The sequence below is a fragment of the Pezoporus wallicus genome, unplaced genomic scaffold, assembly GCF_028554395.1.
Source record: "Pezoporus wallicus isolate ANWC-B61680 ecotype Strahan unplaced genomic scaffold, APGP_CSIRO_Pwel_v1 contig_4309, whole genome shotgun sequence".
In the NCBI taxonomy this organism is placed as follows: Eukaryota; Metazoa; Chordata; class Aves; order Psittaciformes; family Psittacidae; genus Pezoporus; species Pezoporus wallicus.
The window spans coordinates 2,589,557-2,608,114 of NW_026638191.1; the positions used below are offsets into that span (position 1 = coordinate 2,589,557).

General features: G+C 37.9%; 1 long non-coding RNA gene across 1 annotated transcript in view; it reads right to left on the bottom strand.

The window, feature by feature from the left end:
- Nucleotides 1-18,240, bottom strand: part of LOC130599378 (uncharacterized) — a 127,693-nt gene extending 109,453 nt beyond the window's left edge. The window contains exon 1 of the long non-coding RNA XR_008972217.1: nucleotides 18,141-18,240. This is a non-coding gene — a long non-coding RNA (uncharacterized LOC130599378). The remainder of the gene's footprint in view (nucleotides 1-18,140) is intronic.
- Between the last annotated feature and the right edge of the window lie 318 nt (nucleotides 18,241-18,558).

Below are 18,558 nucleotides of genomic sequence, written 5' to 3' on the forward strand. Positions count from 1 at the left end.
TAATTTATTCCTTTTTTAAGGGAACTACCTAGTAATCAGCCTTTAAGTATTTGCAATTTTTATTTACATTCACTTTAACCTAAATATTTGGTCTTCTTTTGTTCATCTTGCTTTGGCTTTTGTGTCTTAAAGAGTTTCTTTGTCTCCTTTAACATTTCAGCACTTTACTGTGGAATCACACATTAAGATTTGTTTCATACTGTACTTTCAGTCTGCCCCATCATTTTTACTACATCCTCAAGGTTTCCCAGAGATGAATCCTGAGGGGACCTATTTGTATAGAAAGAAATAGTGATGGGAAAGAGAAATTTGCCTCCATGAAATCTTTGCACCAATCCCCCTAGTAAACTTTTCAAGATTATATCTAATGTCTTTCACATGGAAACTGAGATTCTAGAGCTCTTGTCAGCTGTGCAATGCTGTTGAATGACAGAAGGCCTGTTTAATGCAGAGTGCTGTGGTTCCCAGTAAATCTTTTCTATCTAACAAAAGTAACTGTCCTGGAGTTCTATAAGCAGGTTGCACCACACATTGCTTCAATTGTACAGGTTCCTTCATTTTTCCAGCATCAGTGAGTTCACAAATAGTGAAAGGAAAGAGAGGAAGAAAAAGGAAAAAAAAGTTATGTTGTCTGAAGTGATTCTTACTCTAAAATTGTGCAGTATTCGAGAGGCATGTTTCTAAGAGTCCATCTCAAAACCCCCTGAGAACACAGAATCAAATTAGGGAAAATCATCTATCTCAGATTTGTGAACTGAAATTATAAATTGGCTGTAAAAAGAATGGAAAGAATAGTTATGAAGATAACTAATGACAACACGAAAAAGTGGCAGCAGACCAAAGACAAAGAGCAAAATCACAACTTTGAGGGAGATAAATTTTTTAAGATATTTACCCAGTCAAAATTTTATGGCATTTTAATATTATATAGTTAGAATTCCCTAGTGACAAAACGTTTTGCTTAATGTTCATCAGAGAAAATTAGTAGGCTGCTTATTTCTGTATAGACAGGAGATGTCAAGAAAAGCACAGTTATCTAGGTCAGTCATTGGAACGCTACGTACAACATTTCATATTTGCAGGAAAATATATACACCCTGTTCAAGAAAGACCTTTGTATCTTAGTTTTAACAAAATGATGAGCTTGAGAATTAAAATCAATAATCTGTCAAAATGTTTCCACTCATACATTTGCAACAGTCTTACCAGGTTCAGCGCACAAAATTATCTGCCCTTCATCTTCTACATCATCTTCTCTATAGAACTCAAGAGTCTTCAGAGAGTCTGCTACTCTTTGAAAAAATAAAATTGTTCTGACCTTGAATATTTTAATAAAAAGAAACAAACCAACAAAACCTTTAATCTTGCTCTGGTTGTCAATCATTTCCACCACCACCACCCCAGCTGTGCACTTTACTGTTGAAATTATAACCTGAAGGTCTTTTAAATATACAACCTGTACAAATGGCTGCTAAGTAGCAGGATATAATGTTCTGGGGAATGAAGGAAGCTACCAGTAATAAGTTAAACGAACAGTGTTCAATCATTGTTGTCCCTTGTGTTCATAAGTTATAGGGCAGATAGAGACATTAATGCAGCACAGCACAGGGAAATCTCAGCTAATAAGTTCAAAAAAGCCTTAGGTGAAGTTTGTAGAAACACGACTGAATTCGCACTGATGCCCCAGCTGAAGTTGATGTCGGTACAGTAGGTGCCCGCTGTTACATCCCTGAAAACCTAACTTAAATCTAGAGAGACGTTTTCATAGATCTCACTTTTTCATTGCCTTTATAATTTTTCCTGCCCGCCAACTGTGTCTTTTTTCCTACTCCAGTGGCTGTCTCCAGTATCCAAGAGGAGCATAGGCCAAATCATTAATATTCATCAGTTCAGCTGTTCTTCCCTTCTACTCAAGTCCAAAGAGTACTGGAACAAACAACTGAGGGCTGTACCCAGAGGCTAATATATCCATTTATCTTCATGTGTTTCATTGGAAATGAAAAATATTTTGTCCTCAATCACAAACCTTCGTAAACTGTAGTAATTAAAACTCTACAATTTCCTTGAAGCTTAGAAGATGCTCGGAGACTTGTTTGTAAGAGGAAGTTAAAGTGGTCACCTTTGTTGGAGGCCTCATATGCTTTCAAGTCCTCCTTCTTAGCAACTCTTATTCTCTTAATGCCATGCACCTTGTACAAATTATCATGCATATGGGAGCATGACAATTCTTTCTCTCAGTAATTCTGTAACTATGCTGCAGCTCTGGAGGTCCTGAGTTCTTGGTTTACTCCTCTACAATGAAATCTACTAACTTCACCGCTAGCTAAGAAAGCAGACAATGATAATCATTCTCTTTCCTCCAGATTTACAAATAAAGTAACTGAGAAGTTCTACAAAGTTGCTGCAAGCAAAATCAGGAACATTATCTAGGTCACTAACATGACAGAGCCAACTCTTACACATTCAGCTCTCAATGCCTTTTAGCTCACTAGAGGACTAATAACAGGAACTTCTGCTAGAAGCTATGAGCACATCAATTGCAGATGTCACAGAGAAAAGAAACCTGAGCATATTAGTCACCAACTACAGGATGAGCCACTGATGTGATGCAAGTGCAAAAAAAGTAAATGAGAGCTAGAGAGAATCAAGCCAAGCGTTTCCAAGAAAGACAGGAAAACATTCATCTTTGTCAAAATTATATTGTTCATACTTTTAAAAGTTAAGTGAGACTGAAACACGCACAGGAAAAAAGTTACTGTCAGAGGAATTAAGAGACTATTATATGAGAAGAAACTTAGAAATGCTCATCAGAGGATATGGCTGTTCTCTATAAACACACTTTGGTGTAAACACCAGAGATTTAAAAGAATAATTTAAGCTAAAGGTTAAAGTAGGCAGACAAAGAAATGCATAGAAACTGAATTCTCTGAGACTGGAAATTAGAAAGAGGTTTCTAGCCATAGTTTTCCAAGTAAAGCAGTTGAGACACATATCCTAATTAGTGTAAAGTTTGATCTGAAGTTTATGGAACAGCAATGGCAATGTGACTTACGGATCAGTGAAGCTTTTCCCAGTCCTTGTTTCCTAACATGCTGCTTCCAGAGACACAGCTAGTGAGCTAGGGGTCATAATATCTAACATGCATTTGTTGCATCACAAACACATCTCATGAAAACCAGTCCCTCGAGAAGACAGCAACCACCTTCATGCAAGAAATAATGCTGTCAATACAGGTGAAACATTCCTGCAGCTGCTGGGTTCAGATCTTTATCACCTAATCAAATAAGGGAAAAAATACAGAAAAAAAAATGATAGTCCAGTTTTCTCTAACGTATTCAGATTACAATTCATATTTTAATATACTTTTTATTGAGTTCCAACAGTCCAAAGTGGCCCTTTTAGACTGGATAATGATTTGATTGTAGTGTGTGTTCATAGGAAGTTATAAATAAATACTTATTTTTTGAATACAGAAAGTAAGATGCTATTTCTGTAGATTCAAGAAAGGTCTGAACTTGAACTAGCAAACTGGTTATTTCCAGAGAATAGTCTTATTCTTAGCTTCAGACATAGCTAAAAGACTAATCATAGATTCAGCTGTTGGTCTTAACGCAAATCCCCTGTGTTTTCCTGTTTGTATTCAGCTAAGTCACCAGAGATTGCCCGTTACTGCTAGGCTCTGTGCTTCTAACTATTCAGAACAGAGAAGAGGTACAGAAAGTGTGTGTGGGGAGAGGCTTACCATTCCATGGGTTTATATGCAAAACTGTAAACCCATCCACACACATTGGATAACTTACACTTGTTCAAAGTTTAGGAAATGCACACATATTCTCACCTCATGCCTCTGGTAGATCATAGCACAGGGTTTGTCTTTGAGTGCACGGAGCTCCATGGTATGCTTTGCGCTATTATTCACCCAGAACAGAAACTTTAGCATAGAATGTAACCCTGAGTCATCTTATTTATAATGTCTTTTGACTTGCACAAGATTTTTATATCTTGCACCTATGCACATTTTAGGAAGCATAGGCTACTCCAGGAGCCCCAGTAACTAAAATTTAACATATTTAATAGCTCTGCATACATCAGTAGTATGCAGCAAGCAGAAAAGCCCTGAAGGCTTTCTCTAATAAGCCTTGAAAGCTGAGAGACTGCCTTGCTTAGTGAACAGAAAATATCTTGAAAAGCTGAGAACTCTCATACAGATAAGAAATATCATTATCCTCTCCTGCCACATTCCTCATTATTTTTGTGTGACCACCATAGACATATTCTGCTCCCACACCTTGTCTTGCAACTCAGGAACCAGATAGTCTAACTTCCAGGAAGGAAGCTTTATGATCAGTGTTTCAAATGTGCTACCGGTGCTCCATACTGTCCACATGTAAGGAGACTTTCAGTTCAGAAATTCCCCGCCACTCTAACAGTTTGAAGAGCACAAGTTTGACAGGTTAAATAGCATACTTCTGTCCTCACCCGACGTGTTCTTTTACTATGCACTGAAAGCCTGCAACTTAAAAATCAAAATAAAACAAAAACCCAGGGTGAGTGATTGCAAACTCCAGTACACAGGGATAACAAGCATCTACACAAGAATATTATGCACAAAGAGACAGTGGTCAATGTCAAGTTCACACAGCCTCACATAAAAGAGTTTTACGAACTTCTGTTTCGTAAAACAACGAGTAAACACAACTGACACTCTTATGTTTCAGTACACCCCAGAGCACTCTATCCCATTTCCCATGTAAATGGCTAATATTTCTCTGTAATTTTCTGTACAAGATGACCACATTCTTGACTAGTTCATTTTCTACTCAGGTGAATCAGCCTGTGACAGTCTGCAACTCAGATGAAACCAGTGTTTATCCGTCAACCCTGCCTTCTATTCTCACACAACAAAACTCCAAGCAGAACCGTAAGGGTGGTGATCGTGAGCTAATCACATCTTCAGGGAATTGCAGTTCATGAATACACTTAACACTTCCTGAGCTTCAACTTCAACAGCTGTAATTATTTTGCAATAATTAGACCTTGCCAGTGCTTATTTTTTAAATGTCTGCCGTATCTAAACATGCCAAAAACATAACCCTTTCAGTGTTCTAGTCACAGGATATTGATATCTGCCCCAATATTGTTTACCTCTTCTGCACTAAAAGCATTGGGGTTTAAATTTTTAACAGCTTAGAGTTCAAAACCCCAAGAACTGTTTTTAGAAGGTTTATGTGAAATGGAGGGAACCTTCTTTCTCATGATTCCCTCAAAGCTATGATGATAAGTTAAAAGGTTTGGGCAATTCTTTTCTTCTTTTTAACTTCTGGACTAAGCAGTTTTAATTGCTACACACAGTAAAAACTACCTACATGATGAAAAGTACATTCCCCAATACCTTTGTTCCCCCACAACACTTCACTGCAGCTAGCTCTTATTAGCACAACACCATCTCAGAAAGCAGAAGCTGTAACAATACTCTGCAAAACACAGATCTATTTAAATAGACATGCATAAAGACTGTGTAACTGAACTCCTACAAGGGAATATTCTTTAATTATTCCTGGTATTTACTGGTGTCCTGGGTCTGAGCTAAACATCCCTCTCCAGATCATGGTAAATAATCATCCTCTCCCAAAATATAAGCCCAGGGAAATCAAGATACTTTTGTCATTACTTGTCTCCAGACTTTTTCTCCTAGCAAGATCTTTCATTCAAAAACACTTTAAACATAAATGTTGTGCTCAAGTCTTCAAAAGAGTTATACAACTAGTTAAGTTAATCTACAATAGGGAAAGAAGAGAAAAAGCAAGTATTTTCATTCAGCTGATAAAAACCCTCAGTAATAAGTAAATTATACTCCAGTCCTGTGTTCAATGAGTCCAGGAGATCTTTCCATTCCTCTTAAGTTTCTCCTTCCATTTATTACAAATATATTACAAATTATAAAATCACTGGCCACATGAATTTGGCTTTGAATGACTCCTATCTAGCTGACAAACAAAAAATTCAGAGAAAAGTGGTTTTGGAGAGGCAGAACGTAAAATCTTATTTTCTAATACAGACAAAGGATTTTGACTGAGTCGAGAACAGTAATCACAGCTGCGTATAGTGCTAGCTCAGTTGCCAGAGACTAGGAAGAACAAATTAAGACTATGAAAGTAACAAGGTGTCATTAAAATTCTTCTCATTTGAAGACAGAGAAAACATGAATTATTTTCTATTCTTCTTGTAGCAGATTTAAATTATTTTGCCTTTGTAAATCTGTGTGTTCTTGATGTTTTCTTTTGAAAACTGCATTAAATATGGGAGATGATCATTACTTAAGTCCTTTTGAAAGAGATGTCCATAAAGATACATCCACAAATACTTAATTTGCATACTCTGAAATAGTGCTGAAAGATTTCATTATTCATGGACAAACTTCTTCTTTCCATCTGACATCATTTTATTGCGTCCAACAACACTTTTCTTTATTAACAACTCAAATACATGCTTACCTATACACTTCTTTCATCCCCTGATGTGAATTCTAAACTCTTGGTCTATATAGAATCATCATGACAGACTGGCAGAAAAGTGAGGTGAGTTAGACATGGGTGTCATATTTTCAAACTAGCATAGAGAATACAGGTTTAAAAAAGGCCAGCAGATGATCAATAGCTCTTAAAATTTGCCACTCTTTTAGCTATTGGATTACAAGCCCAAAATCCTTATTCCCACATTGTAGAACAAGATGAAATTGAAATATTTTACTGTTTCTAGTTAGGTGAATATGAAAAATTTAATTTAACATCTTTCATTGTCTCTAATGAGAAACTTTTTAAATTGAACTTATTCGTGTCCAATATACCAAAAACGTATTTTTTTCATGCCTTTTATTAATGCCATATATGTTGAAGGCAATCACAACCAGTCACATATCTTTTCTCTTCACACCTTTCAGTGGTGACCCATTTGATCCCCTCCAACCCCTGCAACGATGGCAAGACTGCCTGAACAGGCACGGGTGCTTTGTCACTGCCTAGTCTGTTCTAAAACTCTTTTGCAATCCTGTTTCCAATTCCTCCACTTTCCTATTTGGATCACAGCCCTCATCCTCTTGCGCTTTGTGAGCAAAGTGTCAGACCTCAGTCATGATGTGTTTGAGACAATATATAAACTGCCTTTATGCTCCCCTGGTTCTGATGGATTTTCATCTGTTACAGCACTGTAAACAGCCTTCAACCACCGTAGTTATGCTGCTTCTAGATGACAGGACAACACACGTAGTGCATGTGGTGCAGTACCAAGGGCCTGATCCCCTGCACCCTGGGCCTGATGCCTGACTGCAGACAGGTAGCTAACATACTTTGTGGAGCTTATTGTAGCACAACATTACTGTCTAGAAAGCAGGTACCAAGAGGCATAATAAAATCCAAGTCCTATATTCTCAAGTGTTCTTTTACACATTAGTGCTGCGTTTAACAGAGCCATAGTATAAGCAATAATGCTATAACTCCTGCAGCAATGTCCATTTGCAGCAGACTGCCTTGTACAGAACACTCCTCTTTTCACCCCAAGCAGAAACAGCTGTAAATTTATGCAAAGTATTTCATTTCTGCTGTATTTTTAGGCATGTTTGAACATGTCTACCAAATCCCCTTGCTCATGATTTTTTCTTCTATAAAATACTTCCAATTTTGCATTGCAAGCTGATAAGCAAATCATTTTTTTCAGGCAAAACTTCTTGTTACTCCAAGTGCTGAACCTCAGGCTTTTCCTCAGACAATGTAAATGTAGGGAGAGCCCCACGGGACTGTTCATCTCCCTGCATGGTGGCTTGCCTGCAGAGCTAAACTTGCTAAACTACTGTAATGCAGTGCAAAATAAACGAATACATGTGGTGAATAATAATGTATTTTGCAATCTATATATTAGAAACCAACATCACCACAAAACAGAGGTATTCTGGACAGATGTTGCTGTGCACTGTTACACATGACAGGATGGTATAAGACTAGAGATGAAAAGGACTGCTGATTCCTGAACTTCCAGAAGGAAATTAAGAAGGAAGTAATAATTTAAAATGGAACTTAGGCAAGGTAGTAGCACTAATGCCTTAACCTTTACAAAAAAGAAAGAAAGGGGAAGAATACCAGTAGTATCACGTTGCACACAGGAAAAGTTGAGACTCCTTTATCTGCCTTGTCTCTATAATGAAAACTGTTAAAGCAGATTAGTGATCTATTGCATTGTGCCATGTATAGATAGCTTTTCTAATACCAAAAGAATGTAAAAAGCTGCTGGATAGGAGCAACTTTACCCGTGCTTTGCCAAGGACTACTGCACCACACGAAAACAAGAGGGATTTCAAGGTTTGGCAAACAGATTTAAATGATCCCAACAGTTTGAACAGCCACTCTTAACAACTACCACAGGGTACTCAAAGAACACATCCCACTTGGCAATATTGTTTGTCTCTCATTCATTACTGAATTTGATGAAAACACTCCAATCAGTTGTGGTGATTGGTGCTATTGTATTCTGTGTAGCTCCATATAACCTGATTACATGAATATTTATTATCTCAAGTGTGACCTTTCTGTTGCTATTCCAAGCAGAGTAATTTTGAACAGCAACTGGCCCTTTACAGGTATTTTATTATATACAGAATGTTCTTATATCCACAACCAGCCTGTAACCAAGACTAGAAAACAGCCAATATAAAATGCCCTTTCTTTTCCTTTATTTTATTTTATTTTATTTTTTTTTTTAACTGAGGATATAAATAGTGTCATTTCTTTAGGTTACGATACAAGGAAAAATACCATAGCCAAAAAATATATGAACCTCTGAAGGATACTCCATTTCTGCTCATAAAAGAAATGGGCAAAACAAAACCTATTTACTGCATTAGACATTTTATAAATCCTTCACAATATAACAACATAAAGATTGTTTTCAGAAAAGAACAGTTATTTCAAATACATTGTGTTTGAATGGCAAAACAAACCAACAAACAAACAAAAGCAGTGACAGTTAACACGCAGTGCCTGGTTTTGACTTTGATTTGAGTAAACTAGAGTGAGGAGGAATTTGTCCCTCATAGCAATCTACCATGACACCCCTGGACATACACATTAGTGTTTCAGGCTTACTGATATGAAGAAGAAATTTTCATGTGAAGTAGTACAATATATCACATCTATGTTGACCTGAGAACAAACACTTCAGAAAGCACAGGATTTTGATCTAATGTAATGGTGTGGATCACTTTAATTTTTCCATAACAGAAGTCTAATCACATCAATTGTATTAAAAAGAGAATGAAGTATTAAGGGTGAGGGACAGGTGAACAGAAGGCTCGCTTTGATTTTGCGATGTACATAAAACAATGAAATTCCCATATAAAAGCGTTATATGCAAAGATTATAACCGGCCTACACTGCAGCCAGAAAGAGGAAGAGAGATGAATAAAGATTAATTCTCTGTGCTTTCAGAAAGCAACAGCTTTGCAGGAGTAGGACCCAGAAACCACAAAGCATCTGTACCTTTAAGATATCTATGCACTACAGCGCACTGTAAGATTGAGTCATCTATTTGTAGAAGCTATATCCTCAGCTGATGACGTTTCCTGTCTAAATATGCAGAAAGATAAAGCAAAGAAAGAATCACAAAATATCATCGTTTCAGGTTTGCAAATGGTCTGTCTGAACTAATTATTGCAGTAAGAGCCCCAGACAGAGAGATGGATCATATTCACAGCAAAACAAAGGTGCTAACTCCACTTTTATCTTTAGCAGGCTCATTGGACACAGTTATTGAACTCCACAAAGTGGGAGGCATTAATAGCTTGTTATCACCTAGAAATACTGCATGCTCTCCCACATGTACAGAAGAGAACAAACTGGGCATATCTGAAAACCTGTCTCTTCCCCTTCAGTGCAAGTTCAACGAAAACTCAGGGAAAGGGTTACAAGGAACAGCAGCCCCTCTAGCCAGCCTCTTCCTATCCCTGTGGCCCTTCTCAAAAGTAAAAGAAACTCATGTGCAGGAGATTCAGCAGGAAAACAACTTTCTGAGGAAGCCTACGGCAGGTCTTTTTTTCTTCCCTTTCAAGTGTTTCAGACTGAGGGGACCCACGGGTATGTGGAGCAGACACATCTTTAACACTGATGTCCTGACAGTCCTTACAGGAGTGGGGAAAGCAGGAGGTGCAATGAGAAGAGGATGGGGCCTGCTGTGCTGCCAGGTTCACAATCTTGTGAATAAAGCAGCCGAACAGTCATCCTCTCTCTAAGCATCTAGTTCTTACACTTTTCACTAAAGGCTGCTCTGATATCATCACAGTCAGACTGTGGCAATTTCTGTGAATCCAATTTATCCTGACTTTTTAATGGGGTTAGGTGACAGATTAAAGCAAAAATACCTGCATACCTTCCCTTACCTCTGAGTCTGCACACAAACTCAATGTTGCATGGCATGGTTAACATGGGTGAAAAAGGAAGGAATTAGGAAATTATCAGAGGCTCCCCTTCTTTGCTTTGCACCTTGCAGACCTTTCCTTGCTCTTCTCAACCTTTTCCCCTTACAGCCTTTTTTTTAAATCCATGCAGCAGTGGGATACAGCCTGCTCCAGCCAATGAGCAGACATAAAGATTTTGTCAGTCACAAATCATATCCTAGTATGAATTTTGCATAGTGGTTTTTTTTTCAGAGACTGAAAGGATCCCTATTAGCATCCCCCTGAGAAGCCGAGATCTTTACATTTTCCTTTGTCACGACATAGACATGATGTAAATTTCTGCTCTCTTTGGGTATTTGCTGTCTGCTAGCACATTCAGACTGTCTGGGCAATGACCCTTCAGTGAAGTGAGTCACAGCTTAAAAGGTAAAATGCAATTTCATTATTTTTGGTGCTGTGAGTAAATATGTGCAGAACTAAGCAAAAGGTATACAGATGTGTACTGCAAAACAAGAAAACCTCTGCAATTTGTCCAGCTAACTGAGCTTTAACACCTTTGGTCCTTTAGACTGTTTGCCACAACTCCTGTTTCCTGAGCCTTTTTCTTATTTCCTTGTGAGGTTGCACGTGATTTTTTTCCATGCTATTCCTTGTAGCTGTACAAGACAGATTTAAACTGACTAGCACTTAATTCTTTCTATTCATAGTATCTTTTTTTTCTTCAGTTCATTTTAACTTCCCCATCACACTTAGCTCTTTTTGTTTGTTCCTTCTTAGACAAAAGTGAGCATTTACCTTGCTTACATAACTGATTTTCTCCACTATACAAAACAGCACCAACAGTGTGATATTCTTCACCAGACAGACATTTTACCAGTTAGTACCTGCAAAAACATTATCAGTCACCATTTTCTTTGGTTTTCTATCTCTTGCTTACCGTATGTTTGTAAGTCTTTTTCCTTCTGCAACTGCAGTAGTAGTTTACTGTGATTTTTTGCCATTATAACTAATATGCTAATGAGCACTCATGGTTTCCTGCACCCTGTATCCCTATTCCTATTAGCTTTACTGCCTGATTTGCTTGAGATGCTAGTTCACAAAGATGAAAAATTATCTAAGATCACAACTCCAAGACCCAGAGGAAATGCAACTCTGCTGTGTTGAATTCTTTCCAGTCAGGGCATAGTACAGGAGGAATATCAACATCTGTGGGAAACTAGCATGGCTTGTTGGAGAGCCACAAGTGCAGTAGAACAGCCTGACCCAGACCAGTAGTTTGCAACTGTTATTCCCTGCACATGTTACCCAGAACACACACAGAGCACTGGATTCCTCCTGAGCACCAGAAGATTAATTCCTGCCACTACCACCCACCTGACTACATTTCAGTGAGTGCCAGGAGAGAAACTGCCATAGCATTGATAAGACCCAATCCAAGTTACCAAGACTGCCATTTAGCCTAACATCTTGAGTTCAAAGGTAACTTATATTGTTAGCCCTTTGAGAAGAAGTGAGACAGAAAGGCTTTAAATAATGTATCTTTTTGAGGATTTTATAGTTCCTGTATTTTCACATCTTAAAATTTACCTGTTAGGCCTGTCTTTCATCTGTTCACATGCTTGTTGTTGATTCTGCAGAAAACTGGGTATTTTTGCTGTGACACAGCATGGGCTAGACTCGCTGCTCCTTTAGGAGCATGGATTGCGAACTCTGTGCTGAAGCATAGTTAATGCACTTTGGAGAGCAGCTGCCTCAGCTCAACGGCCAACAAGACACATGGGGTCCCTATGTGACAGAACAGGACCGTGTGAAACAGTGGCTGCAAAGAGCAAAAATAAGAGTTCAGTATTTTTAAAACTGTCAGCTTGATAGTCCTGGCACCTGAGCTGCTCCAGCTACAGAATGAATTACTTGTCTGGTTTCCTCCTGCTTTCACTAGAACATGCTGCTGTGGGCATTAAGAAGGTAGCACAATTCAGTCTCCTCGGTCTCATTGTTTTGCCCCTCTGCCTACACTACCCTCCAGACAGTCGCTGTGCATCTGCGGACAGAAATGAAATGACTGATTTCAAATTGCCTGGCTGAGAAAGACTGAAAAATTAAATTCTTTCTATTTGCTACATTTGTCAGCAGGTCTCTGTGTCTGGGTTCTAGCTATTATGGCTGTTTGGAAAACAAATATCAAACCTCTCTTTCTACAGGGTGTAAGACCTTGCTCTTGTGTGACAGTCCATGTGTTTCCCTAGGATTATAACCTTCTTGTACGTGGCCTTGACAACTTCAGAAGTGATACAAAAAGAACTGCAGGAACAGCATCAAGCAAACCTGCTCAGAAAGAAGGAGGAAATTGTAAAGAAAAATGAAAGAAAAAAAAGGAAAAGCATGCATAGTGCAAAGCTTACAAATCCCTTGTGCAAATAAATAAATAAAACAGGAGTGACTGAAAGACAATAGCTTATTGGCCTCAATTGCAGCAAAAAGTTCCAATTTCACACTCTGACACCTTACGTTACTGAAAAGAAAGATCTAAACTTGTGCTTTAATCAGAAGAAAGTGAAACATAAATGCTTCCCCCCACTCCCACCTGCAATTGGCGTTTTGGAAAAATATCACAACAGTAGGAACCAGCAGTAAAATAGAGATAGAATGACATCTACTGGCTGTCATGAACTGGCTTGTTTCACTGCTGAAAATGTTTTGGGGTTTTTGTCCCTTTCCTTAAAATGTTTAATCTCAGACTCCCACTATTAGTTATACAGTTTTGCTATTGGTCAGGGAATGAAGAATAAATCAGTACATTCTTCAAATAAAAACCTTCTCTGATCAATTTTTAACCAGTTAGCTACCTAATTAAAAATACCTACATAAGCAGTTGAATGTGTTTCAGATAGTAGCGATGTTAGTGAGCAAATAGATGCTCTAAGAGCCACCAGCAACTGAAAAAAGCCCCAGTGCAATTTTGCACTTGATGCATGCTTCCATAGTACATTCTACTAGAATAAATAACACTGACAAACAGAACTCTGTGTCTTGTAGAAGAAAGCAACTACATTTTACAGTGCTGCATCACTTTGGAAAGAGATTATTATTACCTTCTCTTCCTCGCTTAATTTAGTATATTATTGTTCATTTTCTTTATTTAAACTTCTCCTCTTTTTTTTTTAATGATTCTACATATTTTCCTATGAAGAAGATATTTAGATTTCCAGAGGGTTTTTTTCTGCTACTTTTTTTTTTTTAAACTAACCTAGAATCTCAGAGTTTTGTTGAAGGTCACAGAAACATCTGTCCTAAGTGAACATTCTTCTCTGTACTCTACATGGGTTCTTGGTCTCTCCACTTACAGATCTTCTCAGTATGAGTGTGGCCCTTTTCTCTGTTAGCGGCACTCTGTGGGTGACAGTGTCAGTACAAACAAATTGATCTTGCTCACTTTTTATCTGCCACAAGATATATTTTCTCCTCCTGCAGTTTCTCCATGCTGGTAATTAAGCTCCTCTCAACTAACTCTGTGGTGGTCTGCTCACCAGGAAACACCTCTCTAGCTCTCATGCTTCTGATAATAATCAGAAATTAGTGCGCTAGAGACATTTGGTCATTCTTTCCTAATATATTCAGCTCAGAAATAGAAAAATTCTTAGATCACACTGTTATCCTGGTTAGGAAAAGAGAAATAATAAACATAATGAAGTTGGTGCATACATGCATCTATACTGCATGTATCTGACATACTGCAGAGAAGCAAAATTGAAACATATCTAGGCTTGAGCCATGGCACAAAATTAGACAAATATAAGTACAATGAAATAGCACATGAACAAGGGTGTGGAAGAAAGTTGAGGATGAACAAAAACAAGAGCTGGTATTTCCAATAGCAGATTACCAGATTTAGGTGCATCTTTTGTGAAATGACAGTGTCCTCTCCACTGCAAGAATGGATACAGACTTAATAGGAATCACACAGCTGTTCAGCTGCTTGGAGTAGCGCTCCCTCTGCCGCAGCCCAATGGGCTTGGATTCAGAAGGGATGCTATGCCAGGCTGCAGCTGGAAGAAGTCACATAGACATCTTTTGATGCTCTGTCCTGCACCATCTTTGCTTTGGTCTATGTACCTGGCACACAGTCTCCAGTGAACTTTAGTGCTTACTAGTGTGGTGCAGGAGCTGTCATCACCATAGAACAAAATGGATGAACTTTCAGCACTCACATGGCTTTTTATTTCATTTGATGTAAGTGAAGCTCACAAAATGTTTCCAGGCATTCCTTCAGGGCCAATGTGGATATATTCAAACCACCTCTACTTGTCCTAACATTATCTTATAAAATAGCCAGCAAAGCGCTAAATCGGAACTGATACAATGTCCTCGATAACTTTGTAATTACACAAGCTATCAAAGAAAAATCAGGATCCCTGAAGTCAATCAGAATCATCCACAATTTAGCAGAAATGTTAAGATCAATTTATTTAGATTTATAACCAGTACACTGGTTATATATTGAAGTCAAATCCAAGTACACTGAATAAATAACTGAAGGTATGACACGTTCCAATGTATCCACAGGAAGAAACATGATATATACCTGACTTTAAGGAATTCAAGATGCAAAACCCTGATTGTCCAATAATCAGTAAAATAAAACACATTTGGAACATCATTTAGCATTCTATTACAAGTTTGAGTCCTTTAATATTGTACCTTATACATGTGTGCACACATACACATATGAATGACAGCTTTCGTTCTAAATAGTCAAAAATGAAATAATTTTGTCAAAATACAACCTTTGAGAGTGAGGAAGTCATCAGCACTCAAAGAAATTCCTGCCAGAAATTAAGATGTGTTAGATAATTATGAAAAAGGTAAAAAATTTCCTAGCTTAATGTGGGTTAACCCTGGTAGGCAGCCAAGCACCACAACAGCCACCCACTTCACTGCAGCCCCTCCCCACCTGCGTGGAACAGGGAAAGAGGAAGGAAGAAGAAAGGCAAGAAAACATGTGGGTCGAGATAAAAATGGTGTAACAACCAAATTGCAAGAAAAGAGAAAGAAAACAAAATAGAAGTGAGGCAAAGCAAATCACTCAACAACTCCCATTGGTAGACCACTGTTCAGCCAGGTCCCAAGCAAAAGCTGACTAATCTCCCTAAACTCCCTTGTCTCCTTTTCTTGTTCCTGAGTATGATGCCATAATATGGCATGGAATATCCCTTGGGTTAGTTGGGGTCAGCTGTACCAGCTGTGTCCCCTCCCAGCCTCCTGTGCCCCCCAGTCTCCTTGCTGGTAGGACAGTATGACAAACAGAAAAGACCTTGACTCTGCAAGCACTGCTCAGTAACACCTAGAGCATCTCCTGTGTTATCGACACTGTTTTGATCACAAATCCAAACCATAGTCCCAAACCAGCTACTATGAAGAAAACTGACTCTATTCCAGCCAAAATCAGTACACATGACAATACTTGGGACATCAAATCTATTTACAGGAAAGCTTGAGATATTTTACAGCTCTTGTGTAACTAGCATTGAGGAAAAAGAAATAGTATGAGAAGCGAGGTACCACTTTGCTATTGCAGTTACGGACAGACCAATGAATTTCAGGAAATGGTCTGAACGAGATTTTATTTTCATTGCTAATAGGTAATTATCTTTTGGCTTAAACTTCAACATAATTTCTGTTCTTGTTACTCTTTCATCAAGTTTCACAGTCTCTCAGTGAAGAATTTTTATTGTGATGGTAATCTATAGCATTTCATATTCATAGATTTTAACCACAAAATTCTCAAATAAGGATTATTCATAAAACTTACTATTACAGATTCAAATGGTTAGCCCGCTTTGAAAGTTCTACTTTAAACAAGAGGTGAACAGTAGGTTGCCTAAACTCAAATTATTCATCAAAGAATTCACACTGAAGAACACAGCTTGAAATATTTTTACTTCCTAGGGGACAAAATCTGTCATTCCACCCAGCTCACAATGGCTCACACTGCTGCAACAATCACCTGATCTTTTCCTTAAAAAAAGAAAAAAAAAAAAGCCCTAGGGTGATTAATCCCACCACATCTCTTTCTCTTCAGCAAGTCTGAAAGAAATCTAGCTAAGATACAGATATCTGTATTGCAGAAGGCTGAAGTTAGAGGAGATTGAATCTCAGCCTATAGATAAGAAACAATATCCTCCTTGCGTTCAGTCTTCCAGCAGTCTACAGCACTGAATTTCACCCTACTATTTCACTGCTCTGAGGAGCTGGAGCACTCAGAGTGCATCCTACCACACTCTGTCTGCTCTGTGCTGAGGCGTGCTTTCTGCAGAAATTGGGCATTTAATCTCTGCGCTTCTGCATGCAACTGGGGCTTCAGGTCTATGTTGCCTAAACCTATTGTAGTAGTAGACACCCAAGACCAGTAAGAGGACAAATCATTCAATTTATATCAAAATTGAATATTTGCTATTGAAGAGTACAATTCACTGAGGTTCTGTATTACAGTCTGTCCTACATTTAAATGAATTTTTCTTCTATTTCAATGTACACTTATTTCACGGTCCTGATTTGGTATCTACATTTACAAACAACTCTCCAAACTGATGTTCATTAAGGCTGAAAAGGAAATGGATTTGTTCTGTGGTATTGTATGAGATCTTGGTAATATTCTTACTGTGTAATTGTCTTTTTTTCAACATCTCTATTCACAGGCCCACGTAAAAATATAGATGTTTTGTTATGTGAATGAAGTTTACAGTAAGAAAATGAGGAGGGCTGAAGCTACGTCTGACTTCATACATCACTATGATTAATTGTCACGATCATTAAATAACTATTTCTAAGAAGTATTTTGAAATGGAGATATAAAATATAGAGATACAATGCGATAGGTTTACAGCAACCTACTGTGACACAATATGGTGTTCATTTTTAATGAATTCAAGTCACTACAACTTAGTAATTTCTGGTTCCAAATATGTATTTCTGATGCTGTTACGGAAGCACACTAACAACAATAAAGGGATTTATTGAAAAGTTATCTTAGGCTTATAAACGTCCATAAACCCGTCTCTTCCAGTTGCCTGCCTATCATGTTCTCTCAAAAAGTGATGCATTAGGGTAACTGCAATGTGGTCATTCACTGACTGTTAAAATAAATTTGTCAGGGAAAGTTTAATCCGATTATGGGTAGAAGCATTTTAATGGTTTGCCTATTTACAGGCTCAGGCAGGCATAATGATTTTATATAAAACTATAATGTATATGATCTGCATAACAGCCTAAAGAAATGCTAGCTAGTCCAGTGAATGCATGCTGCCCTGTGTAAAACTGCATTGATGCAGGTTCAAGTCCTATTTTTGCCCCGAGAGAAAAAAAGAGGTCTTTCCCTTCAGCTTAAGTCATAAACACAAACAAAATCATTGTGTTACAGCTTGGTCTTTGCCTGGCTTTCTGCACGCACCCAGAGTTTGAAGTATGGACTACTGCTCGTTCAACGAAGACCAAATGCTCCATAGCTTTTGATTACACCAATTCACAGTCTCTGTAAATCATCACAGAGTGAGACTATAACACCTTTCTTCTGCGGACTGTTTACAGCCTTTATCCCGTCATGCCTTTATACTTTAGCAGTACTTAAAGTATCAAATAAAAAAAGTATAAAAAATGCACATAAAGATGGGGGGGGGGGAAGGAAAATCATTTCAGTTCTTACCTTTTCTGGGCAAGACATTCTAATGGGTTCCTAAAGTTCATTTCAATCCTTAATCAAACTGCAGCCAGCACCATGAGCTTAGTTCTCAACATCTTTTTCAGAAAAATCTCCAAAATAAACCAGAGTAAAATAAATCAATTTTTATGCTGCATGTGTCAAAATACCTGAGTGATCATAATGCTTCTTGGTTTAGAAATGCATCATTCAAGTAGCATTTTCTGCATTATTTGCTTAGTCTTTTCTAGCTTGGAGCTGACCTTTAAAAAGTTCCTTCCAACCCAACCTATTCTTGAATGGTTTGCAAAGAGAAACTGTTTTATAGAGATGTCATCTTAAAATAAGAGATTAAATTAAATTATACTAGAAAGCTAAGGATATTATAAGGAAAAAATGCAGGCTTTCTCAGTGGACCATCAGT